Genomic DNA, 6,265 nt, shown 5'->3' with positions numbered 1-6,265 from the left:
GGGCTAACAGGCTCAGCAACTGCCTAAGATGGATCCAGGGGTTCGACAGGCACCCTGACCACTTAAGCATGGATTACTATAAACAAACAACAAAGCGAGAACACCAACAACAATTTACACGAAGGAGGTAGAAAATCCATTACTACCAACCAAAGCAAAAACGATCACAAAAATACTGTAATACCCAGGCCCAAGGCCCAAGCCCACAAAAAAATGTGTTTAGCTTTAAAAGACCCTGGATGTTGATGTTTGGTAAGTCTTTTTTTTTCCCCTTGCAAATCAGTTTCTTTTCCCCGAGCGTTTCTCTCTGTCAATAACGGCCTTTACCACGTTGTGCAGTTACCTTCCTTCCTCTTTTATTTTTTTCCAATCTCTCAACCGTCCACTCTTCGTCTCTTAATCTCTAAGTGCAGATCTCCCTTACTCTCCCTTTCTTTCAATTTTGTTTGGTGATTGTGGGGTACCTAGGTTTCGGCCACTGGAAGGTTAGCATCTCTCTCTCTCTCTCTCTCTCTCACTTATGCACCCACTCCGGTTTTCTTTCTTCTTCCATGAAATTTCTATGATTGTTATGGGTAGTTTGTGGGTCCCCTTAAATCGGTGTCGCCGACAACCATCATCAGAAACATTGGATTTAGCGCCGAACTCTGCCCAAGCGTATTTCAGTTGCTGCCAACGTCTCTATACTTCTCCCTTCCATTGTACTCGAACTCAAACGTTTGGTAAGACCCTTGCTGACATTGGTTGTAGTGTTGGTTAGAATTATACACTACCGCAATAAGCATGTTACAACTAATTATCTATGTAAACTTATGGTGTTTTGTGTTATTATCTGTTGGATTGTGGTTGCATATGTTGAAAGTCTCGAAGTCGAGGAGTATGATTGTTTGGACGATTATGTGAGACTATTTTGGGCTAGTAATTAGGACTGTTTAGTGTTAATATTTGAGTTTTTATTAAGTTGTTCGGATTTGTTAAGTGGTGGTTGGGTGGAGATTATTTGGTGGTACTGGAATGAAAATATTCATGGTTTGAAGTGGGGCTGTCCAGATTTACCTTATGAAGAATTATAGATTAAAAAGGGGCTGGTTTAAGTTTTTATTAAATAAGCTTAGTGGTATACCTATTTGGATTATCAATTATGTGGTAAATGTTTATTGTTTTAGGTTGTGATACTGTTAGAGGTCAGACCCAAGGCATATCTTGTACATGGAAGTCAGGTAAGCGGAGTTCATATACTAGTTTTGCATAAAATAAATGAAATGAGGTTGACTTTGAAAATAAGCATGTTTGTTTTTTAAAAGAAATCTGAAAACGATCTCAAATATTTATTCTGCATATACAAAAATTTTATGTAAGAGAAAGTATTTTCTGTCATGACTGGTGTAGATATGAGCTAATTTTGTGCATTCTGTTTTCTAAACTCTGCAAAAAGAGAGAATATGGAAATTTAAAAGTTTTTGCTATGAATAAATGAAGATGTTTTGATTTTGTTTATTTCGAACATGTGAAATGATCTGAAACTGTTCAGTATTCGGTTTTGATATGATGTGGCATTTGAAAACCTTGGCATGAATTTCTGATTTTGTATCTGAATATGATCTGGTTCCAATGTTGTTCTGTTATGTTTCTGTTAAGGCCCAGTCACGGTATAATGGTGGTTTATAACCCTACCACAGAGGTTAAGCATGGTATTTGTCTCGATGTGATGCTATGAGATAATATGAATATAATGTTTCAGTTTGGATATGCCAAAGAATTTTTTTTTTCTTTTTGGGAACAAGTTTGTTTTTCTAAAAATTTTGCTCTAATGTTTTGTATCAATTTTTGTTTATTAATTTGAAGTATTTACGTTTGTTTTGAAGTTTTGGAAGTATATATATTCTTAGATTTGGAAATATATTAGTATTGTTGGAGTTGAATATCAGGTGTTAGGAGTTAACTCCCTGGACCTCCGGGGTTTGGGCGTTACAAATACACACAAAAAACCAATCATAGAAATATGCACTCTTCGCCGACAATAAACAATCTCTCACAGAAAACATCTACAAAAATAAACAAATTCAAAATTGAGCTCCGTATTCTCACCTAATGTGGCCGAGTACATCTTCCGCCTATCTCTCCAAGCTGAGCCTCTCACTGCTTAGCACAAAACAAACAGAAAAGAAGGGACCGAACGGGAAACCAGCAACCAATTTCTAAATTTATTTTTCAGATTATTGACTTGAATATTCTCAAGGCCTTCTAAGGCTTCACAACTAGTATGGACCCTCAGCGAGATAGGGGAAAATGTAAGCAAGCAGTCGCCCACAAGCTAGCAGGATAAAAGGCAGGTGCAGAGAATGCAAAGTATTTAATTTCCTATGTGCCAGCAGGGATATTTGGGCTCCCAAAGTTTTAGCTAATAGATAGAGTTAAGAAGAGACTCAGACTCCTAATAAGAGATAGACTCAGACTCTTAAAACGAAAATGCTTCACAAGGCTAATTAAACTCTATCACTCCAAGGAAATAACCTCTATAAATAGCCTACAGGAGGTAACAAAAACTTCACTTGATTTATTTGCTAATATATATATTTACTCTCATATTGCTATACTGACTTTGGCATTGGAGTGTCCCCAAGGCAACCAGCGCCGCCCCTTCAATTGTTGTAGGTCATCCGTATAGTTGGTGATGTGAAATACATCCTTTACACACATATATATATAAATATATATATATATATTATATATATATCTACTTATATATAAAGTACGAATGTTGGATGAACAGTTTTTCGTCTAACACTTTTTTTCCCATTTTACACCTGCTTCTATTCCCAAATTTCGGTTTTGCCCCTTAGCTTCTTCCCATTTTGCCCCTGGTTTCTCCCGCGCTCGAGCCCATCCTCCCCTCTCCCCCATCCGTTTCTTCATCTCCTACATTGCACCGCCGCACGCCGTCGTGGCCGACACCGCCCCTCTCATTCTCTTCCCCTTCAGCTGACGTCTCTTCCCTTCCAATCTCAGCCCCTGTCGTGCCGCCGTTAACCGCCACGAGCAAATCCAAGCCGCGGCCCGTCCGTTTCATTGTCCCCTCCAGTGCCCCGCCACACGCTGGCATGGCCAACACCACTCGGCCCATTCTCTTGCCCTCCGTCCGGCGTCCTTCCCCTTCCAGTCTCAGCCTCTCTCGTGCCGCCGTTAACCGCCGCGAGCGAATCAAAGCCGCCAGCTGTGCGAATAGGACATAAACAGTGTTTTCGTCTAATAATATTTTTCCTATTTTGCCCCTAATTTTATCAGGAATATAGCTTTTGTTTTGTCTTCTTTCTTGCTTCTGCCGACTTCTGGTTTTTGCCTTTTTACAGTACTTTTCATTGAGCTTATCTCTTTGTCTTGTATTTATTTCATCCCAGCTTCTTACAAACATTTTCTTTACTTTTTTTTTCATTTTCTCATTTAGGTCCGCTTAGATATAGAAACATTATCAAATCATCTCATCACCTCTTATTATTATAAGAAAGTATTTTTAATAATATTGTAATTTTTTTTAATGTTTAAGGGTATAAAAATTGAATAAAAAAATAAATTCTTTTTGTCTTTATCGGAACCATCTCGGAGGGTATAGCACTGCTCTTAGGCTTTAGATGTGAAAAATGAGTAATGTTACAATTCGGTTTGAACTTTACAATTGGACTATAGTATTTTTTTTTTTTTTTTCTCCAAATTGATACCAACTCTTCATAAAATTTTAATAAAAAACCAAAATGTTGAAAATTAAACTTTAATGTTGTGCAGCATTTTATTTCTTTTAATTGTGAATTATGTAAATATCGAATTGAATTGTTACATTTTAGTATAAATCTAATTTTTTCCTTTTATTAATGATTTTTGTCTAATGATTTATTAAGAAATAAACTTAAATATTTTTTTTCATTTCTGGATAAATTGAATAGTTTATTAATTAACATGAAATTAATTACACTATTTGAGGTAGATCTACAGTTTCTAATGTACTATAGTTTGTTTAATTTTTTTTAAATGCAAAGGATGAGACTTTATAGAATATATGATTAAATTATTTAATACTTACCATTATAGTCTGGTTGGTTGTATCGGACTTTGAATTCGAGGAGTATGGGGTCAGTTGGATGTGAGAATGTGTAGTTTATTAAATTGAATTATACTTGCGTACATTTTGTGTTTGCTACAATATTATACTCTGTCCAATTTGCAATTTTATAAATGCTTGTCTTGTTCATTATGTTTGTTTTCATTCTTAATTTTTTTTATTATAGCGTCATTCAATAAATAACATTTTAATTTAATTATATTTTGTTTCTTTATATGTTCTTTGTCATGGATTAGCTGGTTCAGTTCTTATCTTGGTCGACAACATTTCACTACCTGTTCATCTGCACTATTCTTACTGTTTATTTATTTCTCCTATGCTTTCCAGTATTTTTTATCGCTTTTACTTGAAGTATATTTTTTATTTTACTTTTTTGTAATATTTATTCTGTTTATTCATATGACATATTTAGATTAGTTAATTTAATGTCCCGTTTAGAGACTTTCTTTTAAATAAATTTTTCATTTTCTTGCTTTAAATATAAATATTTACTATATCATCTATGTTTATATTCTTGTATATATGCATGTATATCTGTATATTTGATACATTGTTATTTAATTCTTATATTTTACTGTTAAATTCATGCAATATCAATAATTTACCGTAAAAAACGAGATTTGGTGCAACGATATTGTTAACATTTATACTTAAATTTTTCAAATATCATCATTATTAACTCTTATGTAAATTTTCCTATAAAAAATATTTTAAAAATTTAAATGAAAAAACCTCAAAGAGAAATTAATATATTGTTCAATTGAAAGAGGAAAAAGAAGACATTTACCGGAAAAAAATCACTTAATATGTTTGATGTAAGGTTATTTAATATAATTTAATAAAAAAGAAATTATTTTAGACACCTCATGTCAATTAATAAATATCAATTAATATATTAGTAAAATCCCTTATAATTAAACAAATTTAATAATTTTATTAATATGATTATAAATTTGCGTCAAAACAAATTGAATGTGCTATTTCTTAATGCCGTTCATGAGACAGCAAATTGAATGTTTTAAATCTCTTTCAAAACTTGTTGCTCTTGTAATATATACTTTAAAAATATCTGTATATAATTATAACTTGATTCTTGTAAATCGTTGTATTATAATTATAAAAATTATGCAGATCATATGTATAATATATTTTAAACAGAAAAAAAGTTTTAAAAATATAGATAAAATTATGTCTGTTTATAGGTAAAAGTGCGATGTCAGTCCGGCGGCCCACTTATGGTTCGTAGTGAAATTCCCGGCCATTTTCTGAGTAGATTATTCAAAATTAAGGTGAAAACAATCCTATTAATGCTACCAAAAATAAGCATCTACTTGCCAAGAATAAACATATATAGGCCAGATGGAGTTCTACCATCTAATAATTGGTGGCCGACATCTGATCATGATAAGCCTCCCCTTCAATCATCCACAGTTGAAAAGTCATATTTCATATATAATAAGCAATTGGATTCATGCAATATTATATATATAGGGACGGATGTGAAATTAAATTACGACTTTGATCTAGTCTCCAAGATGTGTTGCTGTCATCGCAAACTAAATTATTTAATTACTCTTAATTATTAGAAAATTTAATACCCTTTTTTAAAATTATAGTTAGTAATTAGTGAATTTAAATATAATTGTATTATATTTAACACTGTAAATATCCCCTTTTTTTAATTTATTGACCTGACTTCTTTTTTCACTGGGGCCCACATCGATCGCGTACGGCTCGTGCCAGGCCCCTTCTGCAGCCAATAAGCTTTAATGCAACAAAAGTCCAAATCAATGATCATGGGACACGGGCGGAACAAGAAAATTTGGTTTGGAAGGCTTAAGTTAAAAATAATAATAATTAGGGAGTTAAATATTAATTTTTATATAGTTTATCTGTTAAAAAAAAGAATTCTTTCAAAATTTAATTTTTATCAAATTCTGAAAATTTTGGAGGCCAAGTTAAAAAATTAAAAAAAAAAAAAAAAAAAGGGCCGGGCCAAATACTAATAATTTGTATATAGTAGCTCAACCTTATAAAAAAAGTCTTTCAAAGTTCCATCCTGCTTCCACATCATCTAAAATAAAATGATATTAGTTCCAAAAAATTTTCCACAACTCTAATATTAATATATATGGTCCACTCTATTTGGAT

At 32.8% G+C, this 6,265-nt stretch overlaps 1 long non-coding RNA gene across 1 annotated transcript; it reads left to right on the top strand.

Annotated features, from left to right (window-relative positions):
• The first annotated feature begins 374 nt into the window (after positions 1–374).
• On the top strand, positions 375–1,283 carry LOC121256289. Its single transcript, XR_005938964.1, has 3 exons — positions 375–485; positions 580–722; positions 1,167–1,283. It is a non-coding gene; the product is annotated as an uncharacterized LOC121256289 (long non-coding RNA).
• Positions 1,284–6,265: the final 4,982 nt, after the last annotated feature.

Source organism: Juglans microcarpa x Juglans regia, chromosome 3D (assembly GCF_004785595.1).
Source record: "Juglans microcarpa x Juglans regia isolate MS1-56 chromosome 3D, Jm3101_v1.0, whole genome shotgun sequence".
Taxonomy (NCBI): Eukaryota; Viridiplantae; Streptophyta; class Magnoliopsida; order Fagales; family Juglandaceae; genus Juglans; species Juglans microcarpa x Juglans regia.
Note: the sequence above shows the minus strand (reverse complement) of the source record. Positions and strands in the feature narration are given on the sequence as shown.